The sequence below is a fragment of the Triturus cristatus genome, chromosome 5_2, assembly GCF_964204655.1.
Source record: "Triturus cristatus chromosome 5_2, aTriCri1.1, whole genome shotgun sequence".
In the NCBI taxonomy this organism is placed as follows: domain Eukaryota; kingdom Metazoa; phylum Chordata; class Amphibia; order Caudata; family Salamandridae; genus Triturus; species Triturus cristatus.
The window spans coordinates 502,920,366-502,938,806 of NC_140588.1; the positions used below are offsets into that span (position 1 = coordinate 502,920,366).

The 18,441-nt window shown below is 48.0% G+C and overlaps 1 protein-coding gene across 1 annotated transcript in view; it reads right to left on the reverse strand.

The window, feature by feature from the left end:
- LOC146823217 (THAP domain-containing protein 1-like) overlaps positions 1-18,441 on the reverse strand; it is a 158,830-nt gene that overhangs the window by 137,964 nt on the left and 2,425 nt on the right. The window lies entirely within an intron of this gene.

Genomic DNA, 18,441 nt, shown 5'->3' on the forward strand with positions numbered 1-18,441 from the left:
TAGCGAGCCTTTCCTTAGAGGGGGTCTTTGAAAAGTGTTACAGACCCCTCCAGTGTCTCAAATTTTAAGGGGTGTTGTTCAATACCAGTCAGGCCTTGTTCTGTGAAGAGTCCCACCAGAGTGACCAATACTAATCGTTAACGCCTCTTAGGAGCCCTACTAGAAAAATGCATATTTCTGCGGTGATTCCAAACTGATTAAGCTATTCTGCGATTTGAGGCTGGGTGGACACTCAATAAATATTTATTTGTGAAGATGTGAAAAACATTTGGTAAACTGGCAGTACTTTTTTTTTCTCAGAACAAAAACATAAAAGGGAAAACTCAAGTTGCAAAGCTGTGTGCTGTCGCTACGTAACTCTAAAATATTTGCAGCGAGCCCTAGGAACCAGGATGTGGTCAATGTAAGTGGCAAAGCAGGACAGGAGATATGGATGCCTTGACTCTGCATGTTCCTTGTCTGGCCGAGCTTGGGTAGACAAAACCAGTATTGCCTGGGGAGAGAACAGTGCGTACCCTGGTGCCTGCATGTGTGTACGATACGACACACCTACGTTCAGAACTGGACATAGCTCCTTTCCAAAATGAACAAGGATTAGCAAAGCCAATAGTCTGGCCTTGGCAAGCCTTCAATATTTTTGCAATTATTTTTTGCAAACATTAGGCATTCAAGGTGTAAAATAAATAAAACGAAAATATGCTGCCATCTAAAGACGAGGTGCATATGTTTGAGAATAAGAGTGAAAATGGCCTGTTGCAAAAATAAATAAATAAATAAAAAACATGAAATCAGAAATAAGAGAAGAGATAGGCCTACCAACCCTGGCACAAAAGTAGACTACTTTTTACCCGGATGACTGCTGTAAAAGGCCATCACTCATCATGAAGAGATCCAGCGGCAGGAGTGGGCTGACCCATTTCACTCCATGTAAATAGTTTTGAGTTGCAGGCCTCTGCTTTGAGATGCAGCAACAATACATGCTCCATAATCAGGGTAGTCAAGAAGGTGATAATCGTGGTTTCACTATATAAAACTCAAAAATAAATAATACACAAATAACTAGGGAGAGGGTTTAGGTAGCAGACCCTCATAGTTTTGCAAGTCACCCTCTGGCTGCCTGAACATCTAGTTTTACGCCGCTGAAGGGATTCCCTGATAATTTCTTCAGCTCCATATATTGTGTGAGCAAGGGGGTTGTCAACTGACACAGTTGTCTGTCTGTTCGCCACGGTATGCTAAATCACGTCGCCAGTGTTTCCCTTGATGAATTGGACCCTTCATTCACACCAGAGCTCCTCCCCGCTTGACCAGTACTAGAGGAAGTCAGCAGACTCTCCTAGGAGTTTAGACTCCATCACACAGTTTGTCACATTCAGTTCTTTGACTTCTGCATGCATTCTGTAAAGAAAGTATCTTTGGTTCTACATTTCCCTACATTGGCAACGCCATTAGGGCAGGCTTTAACGTGATAGTGTGTTTAGGCGTGCAACACAAGTAAACAGCATTTCTGAATGCCTGTATTAACATGTTTTGGCATATTAAAGGCAGACCTGTTGGATTTGCCAATGGTTGTTTTTCGGCCCTGCACATCCATTGCCATGTGAGCTTTAAATCTCAGCAGAGAGTGGATGACAGATGCATTCAAGGGAGCGGTGTGTCACCGCCTCTGCGGTGCAGGTGGCTATCTGGTGTGTGCTCAGTGGCGAGTTAAAATGTTGTGCTTGTTCTCTTAATATGTCCTAGAACATCAGAGACGCTTTCAGCTGGCCCCAATGTGAGGCTCTTGTAAACTACTGGCTACTTGCTGATGCGTGTGTGTGTGTGTGTGTTTTGTCTTTGCCGATGTAAGCACAGAACGTTTATTGGTCTGGACCATAGTGGCTCTCTTGGCGCAGGCATGAATGCTTGCATCTTTGCAAACTCAAAGGGACGACCGGAAGCAGCACATGCCCCCTCTCAGCTGGTTTGTCTTTTGCATAAATGAGTGCTTTTCTCTCATGAGTGGGCAGGGTCTCGCATCCGCAGTGCGAGGTGCTAACCACTGCCTTGGAGAGACACTTGCACTTAAGAGGAATTTTACGTAAATAAGGAAGACTGCGAGGGCTCATGGCAGCACCAAGTTGAAGGCCATTAAACGTTTAAGGAAAGTAGGTTTTCCAGAGCTGTGATCTGTAGCCACCTTTTCCCTCCTCGCAGCATTCCTATCAGTCAGAGGCGAAGTTCTGCAGAGAATTCCTGTGGCTCCCGAGGCGGTTTTGATCTATTTTCAGAGCTGCAGGAAAGCAGGTAACTCTGAGAGTCTTACCGCAGCGTCAAGCCGACTGTACCACGAAATCAAAACAAGAGCGTGCGCCTCGCGCTGACGAGGAGAGGAGGAGGCAGCAGGGGGAGGGGAGATGGGAGGGGGCCTGCGCCGGATTCCCTTGCGGGAGCGAGCAGGAACCATCTGTCAAAGCTCGCTCTTGCAAGGGAATCGCCAAACGTGCACGCGTTGCCATTGAAAGAAATGCAACGCGTGCACGTTTTTGCCTGCAAAAGTAAAGCAATTGCTAAAGGTCTTTTTCCTATGCAGCGCATGCGCGCTGCGTAGACGAGACCTAAAAACGTCACTTGCGTATGCCACCATTGGTAGTAGTTTAACCACAATAACTGTTAGTAAAGGCTTGAAAGAGGGACCGTCCAGCTTCTTAGCATAAAGCATAAATCAGTGCGTTTCCTTTCTTTACAAAGTACTGCTTATGCGCTTCGAAGTTTAATTTCTTGTCTATGTACAGCCCAGATATTTATAACTGCTAACCTTCTCAAGGATCTAGTCTGCCAGCTTAATCTTGAGTGGAGAAACAGATCAATTCCAGATGGACATTATTTTTGTTTAGGTCATGTTTATTTCTAACATCTTGGCCTTGGCGTGTTCTGCTAATTCCGTGAGTGATCGCTGCTGAACCACTTTTGTAAAGCAATATCATCTGCGTATAAAAGGTGAGTCAGGATTAAAGGACCCATTCGTGGCGGGAGAGAGTTTATTTGATACAATTTTGGGGAAAGGTCAGCCATAAACAAGATGAACAAGTGTGGGGCTAAAATGCACCCATGCTTAAGGCCTATTTCTGTTGGGATTCTCCTCGATAGTCTTGTACCATCCACCAGTTTAACTTGAATCCATGTGTGTGTGTATAACTGCTCAACTGTGCCTAGTCTTCTATCAGGGAGCCCCCACAGCCTGATTTTTCCCCACAGAAGACCTCGGTTCACACGATATAACGCTGCTTTAAAATCTATAAAGCGGAGGAGCCTAGCGCGCAACCAAGATGGCCGCGTAGGTGCGAGGCTCCCGAGGACCTCCGCGACCTCCTGCATTAATCCTGACTATATCCTGTCCTAGATGAGGGGACTGTGTTTGTGAGCCCGAGCTGAGGTGACACCCGTTTTCCGTTTCCAAATCGGACCTCGAACACCGGCGGGAGCACCGATTGAGGTTTGCGGCCTTCTCCACGCCGGCCCCCCGGATTGGAGTAGTGGGGCGATCCGGAGACAAAGTGAACAACAGCGGCGGGCAAGGCTGGGCGACTCGCGTACCCCGCACTTTCACTTTCGCTTTTGCGCCCTCCTTGCTGACGGGCGAGGTAGGGTTGCGGGGCGGTGTGTGGTGGTGTGGCCCTGCCCGGGTGCCCGGCCGACCCGCTGTCTGTGATTCGGCCTGCGGACCTGTAGTCAACCCCCCCCCCCGGAGCCCGTGAACTGGTTTGTCGGCCCTTTCGAGGAGATTGGCACGACTTGGGGACTGCAACCATGTCCACAAAGCAAGATGGCGACCGGGCAAAGGTGAAATCGACCCGCCGTGGCACGGCCCATCAGTCCAACAACATGGACCGCTACACCCTCCAGAAGGGATCTCCTGTGGCACCGAGTACGTCCCCCGCGGGCCCGACTGATGCTCCTGCTCTGCCCGCGGATCTGACCCTCCGAGACGTCATGGGCGCCATCGCCGAGATGAAGGCCTCGGTGGACCAGCGCTTCGACACTCTGGCGCAGAAGATAGACTCGGTCCTCGTGGATGTGGGCCTGGTAAGGGCCGATTTGTCCAAAACAAATGACCGGGTCGACTCTTTGGTCCACACTACCTCGGGCCTCACTACGGACGTGGCGGCCCTCCAAAAGGAGGTGCGCCGGCTTGGCCAGGCGAGCGCCCTGATGGATCGTCGACTGGAGGATTCCGAGGGTCGGGCCCGGAGGAACAATGTTCGCATTCTTGGGGTGCCGGAGGGACGAGAGGAGGAGGCGGCGGATCTGTTTGTGGAGGACTTGATTCTTACCCATCTCCAGCCCCGGGGGCTGAGTAAACTCTTTGCTGTGGAACGTGCCCACAGGGTCCCCGGGGGAAGACCTAAGGTCGGAGCCCCGCCGAGGCCTCTTATTGCCCGGTTTTTCAATTTTCGGGACAGGGACGCTATCCTGCAGACTTCTAGGCTACAAGGACCGGTCAGACTCGACAACATGGACGTCAATTTCTACCCTGATTTTACTCCGGCGGTCCAAAAGCAGAGACTGAGTTTTCTCGGAGTTAAACGTCGCTTACGGGACCTGAACCTTAAGTACGCAATGCTTTTTCCAGCTAAGCTGAGGGTAGAGGTGGATGGCCGCACGCACTTTTTTGATCGTCCCGAGGCGGCCGGAGACTGGTTGGACACTTTGCCCGGGGATCGGGGTCGGGGGGGTGGGGGGGTGCGGTTGGTAGGGAGGGCCCGCCGGATCAGGACTGAGGGACAAATAGTAGGCCTTGCTCGGGACACTATTGCTGCTATCATTGACTGCTCGTGTATGTTCTCCTCCTGTGGAGGTTGTGCGGGGTTCCTTGGGGGCTTTCCCTCCTCCTCTGGGGGACTAGTTAGTTTTTTCATCTATGGGGCGACAGGCACACTGCACTTTGGGGGGGCTGTCTGGGCTCATGCAGGGGTGCAGGGAGGGGGGAGTTCTGTTGGGACGGGTGGGTTGGGGTGGGGTGTTGTTCGTTTTTCCCGCAAGGCAAACCCTTTACTGTGTTGGTGTTTTTGAGGTGCTCTTGGGGGGACAAATGATGGCTTCTGTTTGTGATGGGGGGTAGGGATTTGACTCTGTTGTCGTGGAACGTTAATGGACTGGGGGATAGGATTAAGCGAGGTGTGGTCCTGCAGTATCTGAAACGAATTTTTCCAGATGTGGTCTTTCTGCAGGAGACACACCTTATTGGTAATTCCTTTTATGCCATGAATCGGCGGGGCTATCGCTTGGTGGCCCACTCGGGCTTCACGTCAGGCTCGCGGGGGGTGGGCATCATGGTTAAGAACTCGCTCCCGCTGGAAATAGATGAGGTGCGCCATGATGAGAGGGGACGCTACACGGTCTTGGTGGGGAGAATGGAGGGCAAAGTAGTCGTTTTTGTATCAGTGTACGTCCCACCGGGGTTACAATCTACCACTTTTGCGGACCTGGGGCGCCTCCTCCTTGACCTCCCGGGGGGGCTTCTGGTGGTTGGGGGAGACTTCAATGCGGTGGCTTCTGGGACTATGGATCGTTACCCCCCTAGGGACCTCCCCCGGGCACAGGCGTGGCTGCCCGGCCTCTTAGATACATTGGGATTGGTAGACTGCTGGCGACTAAAACATCCCGCGCAGCTGCAGTACACCTTTCATTCGGGTGCCCATGGTAGCCTCTCGCGGCTTGATCATGTGCTTGTCCCTGCGGCCTATGCTGGGAGAGTGGGAGAGGTGCGCCATCTGGCTCGGGGTATTTCAGATCACTCCCCGCTCCTGTTGCATTTAGATGTCTTCCCGAGGGGGGAGGGTAGGGTAGCCCCAATCAATGCATGGTACCTGCGCGACCCCACTATTCGTACCGACTTGATTAAATCCTTGCAGCGGTACTTTGAGGAGAATGTGGGGTCTGTCCCCTCGGCTATCTCCCTGTGGGAGGCCTTCAAGACAGTTCTTAGAGGGGAGGCCCTCTCCTCTATCTCCCATGCCCGGAGGCGCGAACAGGAGGAGGTGACCCGGGTGGAAGCCGAAATCACTGAACTAGAGGGTGACCTGGGGAGTGGGGTGACGGATGCCACAATACATGTTCTACACCTTAAGCAGGCGGCCTATAGGGCCCTCGTCACGGAGGCGGCCAGGGGCCTCAGCAGAGAGCAACAGGGGCGACTGTATGATGTGGGTGATAAGGCTGGTAAATTGATTGCGTGGTTGGATAAAAAGGAGAGAGCGAATCGTGTGGTCCCGCTGATCGAGAGAATGGATGGTGTACGTGTCACCGAGCCAGAAGACATTGTCTCTTGCTTCGCGGATTATTTCCGCGAGGTGTATTCCCCGGTTTCTCCCTGCTCGGAGGAGGATTCCCATGCCCTGCTTCGGGACATCACGCTGCCCTCACTTTCGGTGGAGGACAGGGAGTCGTTGGAGGCTGCTCCCACCTCGGATGAAATTGCCCTCGCCATACGCTCGGTCGCATCTGGCAAGGCCATGGGCCCTAACGGCATCCCTATCGAGCTGTATAAGCTGCGACCGGATGTGCTGGCGCCCCACCTTCGCGCGATGTTCCTGGCGGCCCACTCGTGGGGCTCCCTCCCGCCGGACCAGCGTCTGGCTACAATCGTAGTGATCCACAAGGAGGGGAGACCCCGAGAACGGGTCACATCCTATAGGCCTATCTCGCTCTTGAATGCGGAGCCCAAAATCCTCGCCAAGGTGCTCGCCAACCGGCTGGTCGGTGTGGTGGGCGATCTGGTCCACCAAGACCAGTCCGGCTTTATACCCCATCGCAACACGGCCCTTAATCTGCGGCGCCTGCATGGGGTGCTCGCGCGTGTTCCGTTTGTGCGGGAGCCGGCCATCTTGGCGTCCCTAGATGCCACCATGGCGTTTGATACACTCGAGTGGCCATACATTTGGGCGATGCTGGCGAAATTTGGATTTGGACCGGGATTCATCAGCTGGGTCAAATTGTTGTATTCGGGCCCATTGGCGCAGGTGGTGGTGAATGGGCGAGTTTCGGCCCCATTCGCGCTGGGACGAGGCATGCGACAGGGCTGCCCCTTGTCGCCTCTCCTGTTTGCACTGGCCTTGGAACCCCTGGCGGAGTGGCTGCGGTGGCACCCTTCCATCCGTGGTCTCCGTTGGACCCCCGAGTATGAGGACCGCGTGTCCCTATATGCTGACGATATCCTTTTGTACCTCACCTCCCCGCGTAAATCACTGATTGTCCTGGTTGATGTTTTGCGTTCATTCGGTCGCAACTCAGGCCTTGTCATCAACTGGGCTAAATCATGTGTGTATGTGCTTTCCGGGGAGGCTCCCATCCTCCCGCGGGACTGTCCGATCCAGATTGCATCTCAGGGGTTCCGGTACCTGGGTATCTATATCACTCTGGACCCGGAGGCCCGCTACGAGCGGAATTTGCTTCCCCCCCTCCAGCGCTTGAAGGAGGACGTCGCGCGTTGGCGGCGCCTGCCGCTTTCGCCGCTCGGCCGGGCGGCATTGTTTAAGATGATGTCGTTGCCACGCTTCCTGTACGCTCTCCAGAACACTATGGACTTGGTCCCGGCGCGCTACTTCCGTGAGGTGGAGAGTCTACAGCGTCGTTTGTTCTGGGACGGGAGGCCGCGTATTGCCTTGGCGAAGTTGACGCTCCCGTGGTACGACGGGGGGGTCGCCCTCCCGGATATTAAACGGTATTACTGGGCCTCCCAGCTAGCTGCAATTAATCATGGCCTTTACGGGCCCGCCTTAAACCCGGCATTTGAAATGGACAAGATGCTCCTGCCTGGTGGCGACTACAATCGAGCGCTCTACACTGGCGCGCCCGACCCCCGCCTGACGGGACCTACGCGTGTCATGGTGCGAGTATGGCACGCGGCTAACGCAGCTATGGGGTGGAAGGACCGTTTGACCCGGGCGTCACCGCTATATGCGTCTGAGAGGTTGGGCTCCCTGTGGACCTCGAAGGGCTTCGAGAAGTGGGACACGATCGGCATCAGTACAGTGGGGGACCTCTGGACGAGGGGGGGATTTAAAACATTCGAGATGCTGCAGACGGAGTTTCAGCTGCAGGGCAGTGAATACTTTCGGTACTTGCAGGTCCGCCACGCACTGAGCTCCGTCTTCCCAGACGTCGCCTCCATTCCGGAGTCATCCCCCCTGGAGGATAGAGTGCTGGATGGCCATGTTCCGGACAGCACGATCTCCCTCATATATAAAAAACTGATTAATGATCGCTCGGGCTTGCTGACTGGCCTCCGCGAGGCCTGGGTTGCCGATGGGCTGGAGTTGGACGACGAGGACTGGATCTCCGCGGTGGCCTCTCCGAAGGAGGTGGCCATACCGGCTCGCCTTCGCTTCGTCCAGCTAAAGATCCTCCACCGGGTTTACATGACGGGGCCAAGGCTTCTGCGTATGGGCTATGCCGAGGATGGGCTGTGTAAGCATGGGTGTGGTGCTTTGGCATCTTTTTTGCATATTCTGTGGGAGTGCCCGAAGGTGGAGCGATTCTGGCGTGGTGTGCATGAGGTCCTGCGAGTGGTTACGCGTGTCGCGCTGTTGCCTGAAGCGAGGAGATGCTTGCTGAATGTGTGGGAACCAACTGACTACTCGGTTCCGCAGACACGATGGGTGACTCTGGGATATATGGTAGCTAAGCGTGACACCGCGCAGCTGTGGGGGTCCCAGAGGCCCCCGGCGGTGTCGGCCTGGAAAGAGCACATGGATTGGTGCATGTTCCGAGAAAAGGTGGTGTACGTGGCGAGAGGTAAGCCTGGGGCGTGGGTGAAAGTTTGGGGCCCCTGGAACGCCTACCGCGGGGGTATTTGTTAGCCGCCGCTGCTGCCGGCGGCTTCGCCAGCTCCGTCCCCCTAGTTGACCCCCTCCCCCGGCCCCGGGCACAGGGTCCCCCGGTCCGTGCTCTCTTCCCGTTCCCCTCTTTAGATTCTCGTGGATGGTTGGGGTCCCCCACTTACGGAGCACGTGCTGTCATTTCGGATTGCGGGTTGCCTTGCGGGTGTGGTTTTTGTGTGTTGTTGTGTTCTTATAAAATGAAACCGTATTGCGGGCTCGGAGTTATGTGGCCCACGTCGTTGATACCTCCTGATTTACCTCTCTGCAACGCCAAGAGCCTTTTTTGTATGTATGTCATATTCTCCTGTCACTCTAGCGGCCGGCCAGAAGGTTGTAGGCCCATACTTGTATATATTTGAAGACTGCAATAAACGGTTTCAAACAAAAAAAAAAAAAAATCTATAAAGCATAGATGGAACTTATTCTTTAACTGCTTGCATTTGACTCCTATTGCTGAATCCCGTCTGGTTGATGGGGACCAGCTTGTTGATGTTTGACCATTCTACTAGATCCTCCAAGATGAGCGTTGCATAGTACTTGGCTTCAGAATCAATAAGTACGATTAACTTCTAGTTGGCGGGGTTGGATCTGACTACACCCTTTAAGACCAGGTTTATTATTGACCCTCTGCAGCTACTAGAGATTGTGCCTGTTCCTTCCACCTCATTATATAATGCCAATAGGGATTTGCCCAGTATTTGGGGTCGAGCCTATAGATTGTGTGTGGGATACCATTTGGGCCTGGCGCCCCATCTGTTCGAAGCAAAACCAAAGGGGATGTTGGACGGAGTGTTGAACATTGCAAGCACTCACCCCCAGTCAACTGATCTGGGTTTAATCCATCATCATTATTTAGCTCACTCCACCACCCCAGTTCAGACATGGCCATATGCAAATCAGTCTGACCCTGTGCCTCATGGGAACAGTCCAGGCCGAACTGCCAAGCCATGTCTTCCCTGGACCGGAAACAAGCCTCCTGGGACCGGTTTCGGGTTCATAACCCTCATCAGCCAGGCTATCTTGAATTCAGTGGCAAAGTGAGCAAGGGACCCACGTCTGGCCATACCCTGCCAACTTAGGACGAACAAAGCAAAACCAAAGGGGATGATGGACGGAGTGTTGAACATTGCAAGCACTCACCCCCAGTCAACTGATCTGGGTTTAATCCATCATCATTCTTTAGCTCACTCCACCACCCCAGTTCAGAAATGGCCATATGCAAATCAGCCTGACCCTGTGCCTCATGGGAACAGTCCAGCCCAAACTGCCAAGCCATGTCTTCTCTGGACCGGAAACAAGCATCCTGGGACCGGTTTTGGGTTCATAACCCTCATCAGCCAGGCTATCTTGAATCCAGTTCAGGCTGGACTGTTCCCATGAGGCACAGGGTCAGACTGATTTGCATATGGCCATGTCTGAACTGGGGTGGTGGAGGGGGATTACAAATTCGAAATGTGACTGTAATCTTTACGGAGGATCCGTTGTATAAAAAAGGCTACAGCTACATTGAGACCAAATGTAGCAGTGAACTCATGGTCCTAACTGTGGAAACAGCACTTAGAATTTCCAAACAACAACTGGAAGAAATCGAGATTCTTGAGTCAGAAATTAAAGGAAATCAAACTGTAGTGGACTCCAAAGCATTGATAGATAAAGTCGATAAAGAAATTTTGGAATTTAAAGACTATACGGTCAACCAAAAGAGTAACAAATTTGAAAAGGATAAAAAAAACTTCAGCCTGGAAAACGTGCATCCGTATCTTCAGACAGACTTTTATTCAAGAGTGGAGTAACGTAGATGCTTGCAGGAATATCAGGGAAGATCTAAAAACAATTTTCTAACATTTTCGGAAACATCATCCTCCTCCAGTGGGAGTGAGACTGAGAATAACGAAGGACGTAGGAATTTAAATAGAAGGGGTAATTTCCAACAATGGCAAACTCATTTTTTAGGACGAGGCCAGCAGAAAGATTGTGGAAAAACCAGATTCAACGACCAACCATGGGAGATGTCCACGAGAAGACAGAATTACAAAACCTGATGGTTTTTCCCATCTTCAATCTCTCCAATAAAATTTTATCTGGAGATGAACAAATGATTTTGGAAAAAGGATTATCCTTTGTCCCTACAAAGAGTACTGATTTTGTCAGAATGAAAACAGAGGTCATTGAATTCTGCAGGAAAATATGGTTAAAATCATTTTTTGCAGCAAATTCTTCTACTCCAAGTATGGAAGTTACAGGCCTAAGGAATAAATCGTCTTTGTGTCCCCCTTCAACAAAGATCGCAAAGGAGGTAGTTACATTCGAAAGAACTGTTCTATCAGCTATCGCAGAAATGGAAAAGAAAAATATATTTGTGAAACATAATACATCGAAATTAGAGAAAGGGAAGCCCTTTTGAATCTGAAGAACGATCAATCTATAACGATAAAGCAAGCGGACAACGGGGGCTCAATTGTGGTTTGGGGAACAACAGAATACACGTCGGAAGTCATGAGACAACTGGGTGATGTGCAATGTTATAGAAAAATCGGTAAAGATCCAACCCATGAATTACAAGGAGCACTCTTTGAAATTCTACAAAAAGGGTTTGACCAGGGGTTCCTGGGCAAAAAAGAATTTGAATATTTGCAGAACAAACACCCCAGGATTCCGCTTTTTTATGTACTACCTAAGGTACATAAAAATGAGACCGCACCCCCCGGTAGGCCGATCGTTTCCGGCTGTGAATCATTGATGGAGCCAATTTCCAAGTTTGTTGGTTTTTTTCTAAAACCGTTTATGTCTGAAGTTCCTTCTTTCTTACAAGTCACTACTGATTTTATCAACAAGCTGGATGCAATACAATTTGCTCAAGGCACTTATCTTTTGGTCACATTAGATGTGGTGTCTTTGTGCACTCAAATCCCCCAGGATGAAGGATTGGAAGTAATTCACGCCTTTCTGAATGGCAGAGAAAAACCAACACAAGTACCAAAAGATTTTAAAATACAACTGGCTAGTTTTGCATTAAAAAAAAACTAGTTCAATTTCAACTGTGACTTTTACTTCCAAGTGAAAGGAGTAGCTATGGGGTGTCCATTCGCCCCAGAGCTAGCTGTCCTTTACATGGCGAAATATGAAGAGCAATTTGTATACAACAACAATCCCTTCTCCCAATTTATTGGGAGTTGGGTACGATTCATTGAGATATTTTCATGGTATGGAGAAGTACAGTTTAGGATCTCATCAAATTCCATGAATGGTTGAATAACAGGTCTGCGGTTATTAAGTTCCGTTTGAATCATTCTAACATTAAAATGCCTTTCCTTGATGTAGAGGTATATGCAGAAGATAGCAGACTAGTGACTACATTGTGTAAGAAACCTACAGACAGGAATAAAGCCCTACATTTCTCAAGCAATCATCCTAAAAGTCTAAAAGATAACCTGCCCTATGGACAATTTTTAAGCATAAAAAGAAACTGTACTTATAAAGATGAATACACCTTTCATGCTACTAACTTAATAGGCAACTTGATGAATCGAGGATATCCCAAAAAATTGTGGAAAAGAGCGATGAAAAGGGCTTGGTTTACCCCACGAGAGGTATTGCTAGAGAGAAGAGAGAAAACACCCATGGAAAGAATCGTTTGTGTGTCAACCTTTTGCCCAAATTCGAACCACCTAAAGAAAGTTATTCATCAGAATTGGCATCTGGTAAAACATGTGGATAGGTCCCTGGCCTTAAAACCTCTTTTTCATTTAAAAAGGACAGGAGTATCTCTAATCAAATCGTAAGAGCAGCAGTTTTTCAACCAAAGCCAAATACGGTACGAGATTATGTAGGTTTGTCTCCTGTAACAGGACAACATAAATGTGGTACTTGTTCATGCTGTGAATCTACCCGAGAAGGAGCAGTGTTCTTAAATAACTCCATTTATTGGAAACATGAATCCTTTACGAAATTGTAAATCAAAAAATGTGGTGTATGGGATAACTTGCCCGTGCAGGAAACTATACATTGGTAAAACTAACCAGGAAGTGAGATTTAGAATCTCACAACATAAATCACGAATCCGGAAAAATGTGCAAACAGCCCCTTTGGTGAACCATTGGAAGCTAAACAATCACGCTGAAAAGGATCTCAAATGGACTGTGATCTCAAAAGATGAACTAGATACAAGAGTTGGCGACCTGGAATTCAAATTGACTCGCAGGGAAGCAATGCTGATTGTTAAATACAATTCAGCAATAAACGGATTAAACTAATTATCTGAGATTTATAAATTGGGATAGTAGGTCCTGCATATTTTTCATAACTGACTACAGTAACGCCATGATGCAAAAGCAACTTTAGATTTTATTGGTACATTCGGCCGAACAAAGTCTAAGTATTAATACGATCGCGCGTGGCTCTATACAGTGCCATCAGCTGCCACACCAGCACACTTATGCCGTTCATTGTGGCAAGACGTTTGGGAGACAATGCTTTCTCACAAAATGGGTTTTTATTTCAAATACATTCCTTAAAATGGGCCATCATACGATCTTTTTGCCACTGAATATGCTCTTTTACCATTAAACGAGTGTTATCATACCATCACCAGTGTTCATACCTGCAAATCAGGTACAAATAAGCACAAGGATATATATAATAAGTTGATGCTTTTAACCACCGGAACATTCACAAGCATATTGACTACATTTCCCATGAGCAAAAGCGCAGCTGCGCATCGCCGGAAGAATATGGCGGTCATGTGATGCCAATAAGCAAATAAAACAGCTTTCATCTTGCATTCACCCGGAAGCGGTCGCCCATGTTGTCCTGCCGGCTTTTGAACACACGGAAGAGCGAAGAACCCACTCCCCAGCGCAAATAAGGTATAGAGAGGGAAAAGAGGAAAAGTGAATCGTTTTCCATGTTAATGGGTTAGTTTGGAAGCTCACGGTGTCTCTCCTCGTTCTCCATTGCAGAGTAGACGTGCAAATAATGGGTTGTCTACCGTGAAAGGGAGTGTGTAAAGAGTTCACGTTCAAAGGATTGAGGCAAGTAAGTGCAAACATCTTGCTAGATGTGTAACAAGGGTTTCATGTTGCTAAACAACAAGCGCAAAGACTAAGTGGTCTATATATAATTTGTTTCTCGTAGGTAGCTGTCTCGGGCTGCTACACTTTTTGAGCAAGCAGTCGTTGTATATCTTCTCCGGTTTCAAAATAAATTGCGCCTTGTATCGCCACGAGTAAGTGACCTTGTTGTTTTTTAACACACTGCATTTTGGCATTATATTACCGTGAAGTGGTTTCTCAGTAGTTGGTATTTAATTTGTTGTTTCTGAGAGAATGAGTCATACTTCCAGCAGATAAATAGATTGGCTGATCTATTTAAAGAAATCAAGGTAAGCCTGAGACTCCGGGCAGAGACGAGAAAGTGTAGTAGGAGGCCTCACTGTAGTGCATAGAGTGATTTTGAATTTTGTATGTTTTGTTGCAGCTTGTTGGTCCTGAGGAGAACACCAACAATTGGATTGGGGTGTTCGAAACACGTCGACCTGTCTTCTTTTGACCTATTGAGTGTTTATTTATGTTGGAATTATTTGTGATTCTGATAGTTATTGTGAAATTCATGCACCTTAGGTCTTGTCGTTTTTTCTACAAAATATTGTTATGTGTAAGAAATTGTTGGTTTTTGTATGGTTTGGGGATGTGAAAGGAAGAATGGTTGTTTGGCTGCTGGAGTGAATGAGAGAACGTGGGAATATTGAGTGTGAATTAAACTAGGAAATGTGTCCAATTTATAACTGTTAGTATGAGAGAGCTGTTAAATAGTGATGTGTGAGACTTAGTTGATATGCAAAGCTATTGTAATGATTTTGAATAACCCATTAAAATGATTTTGTGGTTTAATAAATTTTGATAGATTCAAAAACTGAGGAGAAAAATTTCTAGTGGTCACTTTGGTTGGTTCATTGTGATGCATTGAAAAAGATGGTAGAAGAAGTCATCAGTATAGGCATTCTGTTGTTTATTGTGTGAATTACTCTCAAGACCAGATGTTCCAGGGCAGTGACTAATTTTTGCCCGTCGAGGGTGACCGGCCTGTGGCTGGACCGCCCAAATTGCGTTCTCAGCTGCAAAGTGCTTATCTTCGTCTGGGGTGTATATTAGGTTGGTGTTAAAGTCACCTGTCACCAGGATTTCCAAGGTGGGGTTTGTAAACCTTATTTCCGTTATCTCTGAAATTACTTTTTTGAAAAGTGCAGACTTTTTTTGTACATTAGGGTGAGCATAATCATTGAAAAGTATTACCATTCTTGTAGACCGTATCGCAAGATAAACTCAATTACTTGTAAGTCATGAACTGAGTTAGATAACTGCTCTGAAGTGACATTTACTGCTGTGGACACATATACAGCAAGGTCTCCCATATCGATGTCAGTTCTTGGCCTCAACGTGACGGAGAACAAAACTAACCAGCTGCACTGGGTTGGTCAGCCAGGTCTCTTGAAGCGTGATAATCACATATTTATCCCAGTTTGCTGGAGGTTTACTATCACGGAGTTTGTGCTTTGCGCCTGCTATATTCCAGGAGAGAATACATAGTGGACTTTCCTGGGGTTTACTTGTCACATATGTTGGAAGTCACTCATTTCTTGTAGCGTTTAAGGCTGACGCTAGACAGTACCACTGGGCTTGGTTCCCGTACATTGTCTGTGACGTTTTTGATTGAGTGCTTGTTCCAGTTGTGCCACAAGTGCTTTGAAGGACTGAGTCCAACAAGTGGGACCCTGTTTGGTGCTTGTTGTTCTGACCAGATTTAGTAAAGCTGATGGGTGGCGCGGTTTTGTAGGTTTTGAGAGTGCTATACCCCATGCTTCAAACTGTTCGCTAGCACTGTTAATTAGGAGTGCTATCTCTTTTTCCGTTCTCCATTTAGTGAGGGTTTGCTCCAGTTGTCTATGGTCCTTGTTTGCAAGGAATTTGACTGATAACAAGTCTTATTATTTGATATGTTTTAATGTAGGTATTACAGCTAACAGCCTCATGATATTGCCCATGCCTTCTGCATGGTAGCTATCTTTCCGGCTGTTGCTTGCAGTGAGTCTAGATAATCCAAGTATATCTGGTTTACCTCTGGCTCTTCGCGCCTCTCGAGATAATTATCTCTGGGCAAAATCGTTGAGGTGTTTGCTGTTACTAAATCTTGATGTCTCTGCTTGGCTTCAAAGATGGGATATAGTTTGTTAATACACACATCATCCTTTGCTGTCCAGCGAGGGTTTCTTCGTGCTTTCCTAGCACGTTTCTTCAGTCTTTCGGTTTGCACTAGAGTCTTAGGTGTCCTCTGATCAGGGACCTTTAACATAGATGAATCAAGGAGTTGAGGTGTCTGATCAATTGGCATCAGATTCACAGGTTTTTTTTGCGTGGAGGGCTGCCTGTGTTACTTTGCTCTAAAGTCTGTTGTATTTCTAATGATTGAGCTGGAAGGCAGTCATTCTGCTCAGGGGTGGGCCTATTAGGTGTCAGCCTTGCGATTTTTCTTCTCATTTAAAATGTTAGTTAGGATGGCTGGGATAGAATTTAGCTTATCGATGATTGGGCTACACCCACAGACTTCTTGGTGAACTGGGGGGTTCTTTTCTTGTACACTGGTTATTTGATCTGTCAGTTTTTCAAGTATGGTGTTGAAGCCAGAAATGTGAGTGGCTATGATATCCATGAGATCGATCTGAAGATCCAGTTTGTCTGATTGCATGTTGAGCGTCGAGATTGAGGTTTGTAGAATATTTAGTAATGAGGAGTGTAAGTGTGAAATGCTCCCCATCTTTAGGAAGTCGTGATTCTCATTACTTTGGGTGCCCACAAATGCTTCTTTCTTCTCACTACTTGCCTTTGGTTCTGAAGCATGGAGGATGATTTGGTCTATACTACCTGTCTGGAACTGTGTTAAAGTTAGTAAGCCTTGTCTTGATGACTTGGCATCGGTGCTTGGGTCTGCTTGAGCAGTTGTATCTAGGTGACTCGAGATTTCTATTATTGAGTGCATGCTTTCTTCATGGTTGCCAGTCAGGTTGATGGTCTTGTCTTGACCTCCATTGCTTGTATAAGATCTGCTTTGTTTGTTATTGAGACTGAGTGTAGCCAGGAATCATTGGGTTACTAGTGCTGTTGCAGGTGTTGTTCTCCTGCATAGAAAACCAAATTGAGTCGGGTCGTTGATCAGGCCTGGACGTTGAATGATGTAGATTTGGAGTATGGACATGAGCCTGTGTCGTAGAGATGTGGTCACCTGGCATTTCGCTTGTTACTGTGGCAGTTGTTTTTACAACCTCGTTTGAGTTCAGGTTGTGCCGTTGATCAGAATATGTTGTTATTAAGACTGTCCTTTGAGCTGTAAGTGGGTTTGGCAGGTCCTCAATATTTATATATAACTGCAGTTGGGTCCTTTAGAAACGTGAATTTACGGGCACACTTGGTCTTCCCAAAGAGTGTTTGAATTGGTGAAATCAGTGGACTGACCTGACCTGCGCTCTCTTTTGTCAAGTTGGCTGACACACCGTCAGCCTTGAACTTCCTTAAGGACTTTTTTGGGTTCGGATCTTTTGAGTGACTTGTTGTCTGACCTTGCCATATCTTATGTTACCTGTCACCTTGAGCAGTTCGGATTACCAGACTTCAGTAAGAAGGAGCACTGTGTCAAACTCGCAAACCATCCCCTAATCTATTGGGGCTGTTTCCGCCAGAATGGACTCAGCACACATAGCTATGCTACTCACTTGATTGCAAACCAAATACTAGTACTGTTGCAGATTGCCAATTACTTGCAGTTTTACGTTTAGAGTAAATTTCAGTAGATTTTATTAAGATCGTAGCAAGGCCCTCAGTTGTGTCTGCACAGGTTATTAATAATAGATAGATCGGCTCGTCCTGTAGCTTCTGGTCTTTCTGATATCAGTTAGTTGGTGGTACGCCACCTCACCCCACCTGTGCTCCTGTGTGTTTTGTAGAGCCTCTTTTCTGAGACTTTTATAGATGTTTAGAGACTTAGCCTCTAGATTAAGCTAAATCGCATGAGGAGGGGGGCCCCCTGTACTTTGATCTGATTGCTGGAGCAAAAATGGTGGAGAGCAAATTGTGGGGTACTGTAGTTAATAGTGTATGAAGATCAGTAGGTCCCGTGTGGTGCACCCCTGTGGCCTTCTAGAGGGAGCTTTGATACTTCAGTCTTTGCTTAGTTGTACACCCCCTCACCCCTCCTGAATTAAGGGGGGGCACAAGCACGTATTTGCTGAGCACTTCTTGCAGGGTTCTTTTAATTTCTCTTTTTTGTGGACACCTCAATCCCCTCGATTCGACAGGGAGGTGAGGTCACTGGTGGTCCGGTAGGAGGTGGGGGCGGGGGGCAGGAGGGAGAAAACAGGAAGACAGGAGAGCTTAGGGTGAAGAATTTTAGGCTGCCGTCTATGCGCCCTACCGCAATCATGATCATGATTGATTCCCTCACTCACCTTATCATGCTCCTCTCAGCCCCCTCCCCTGACGACCCCTGCCTGTGGCAGCTGTTCCAGATGAAACCACAGTGTCGCAAGGTCAAT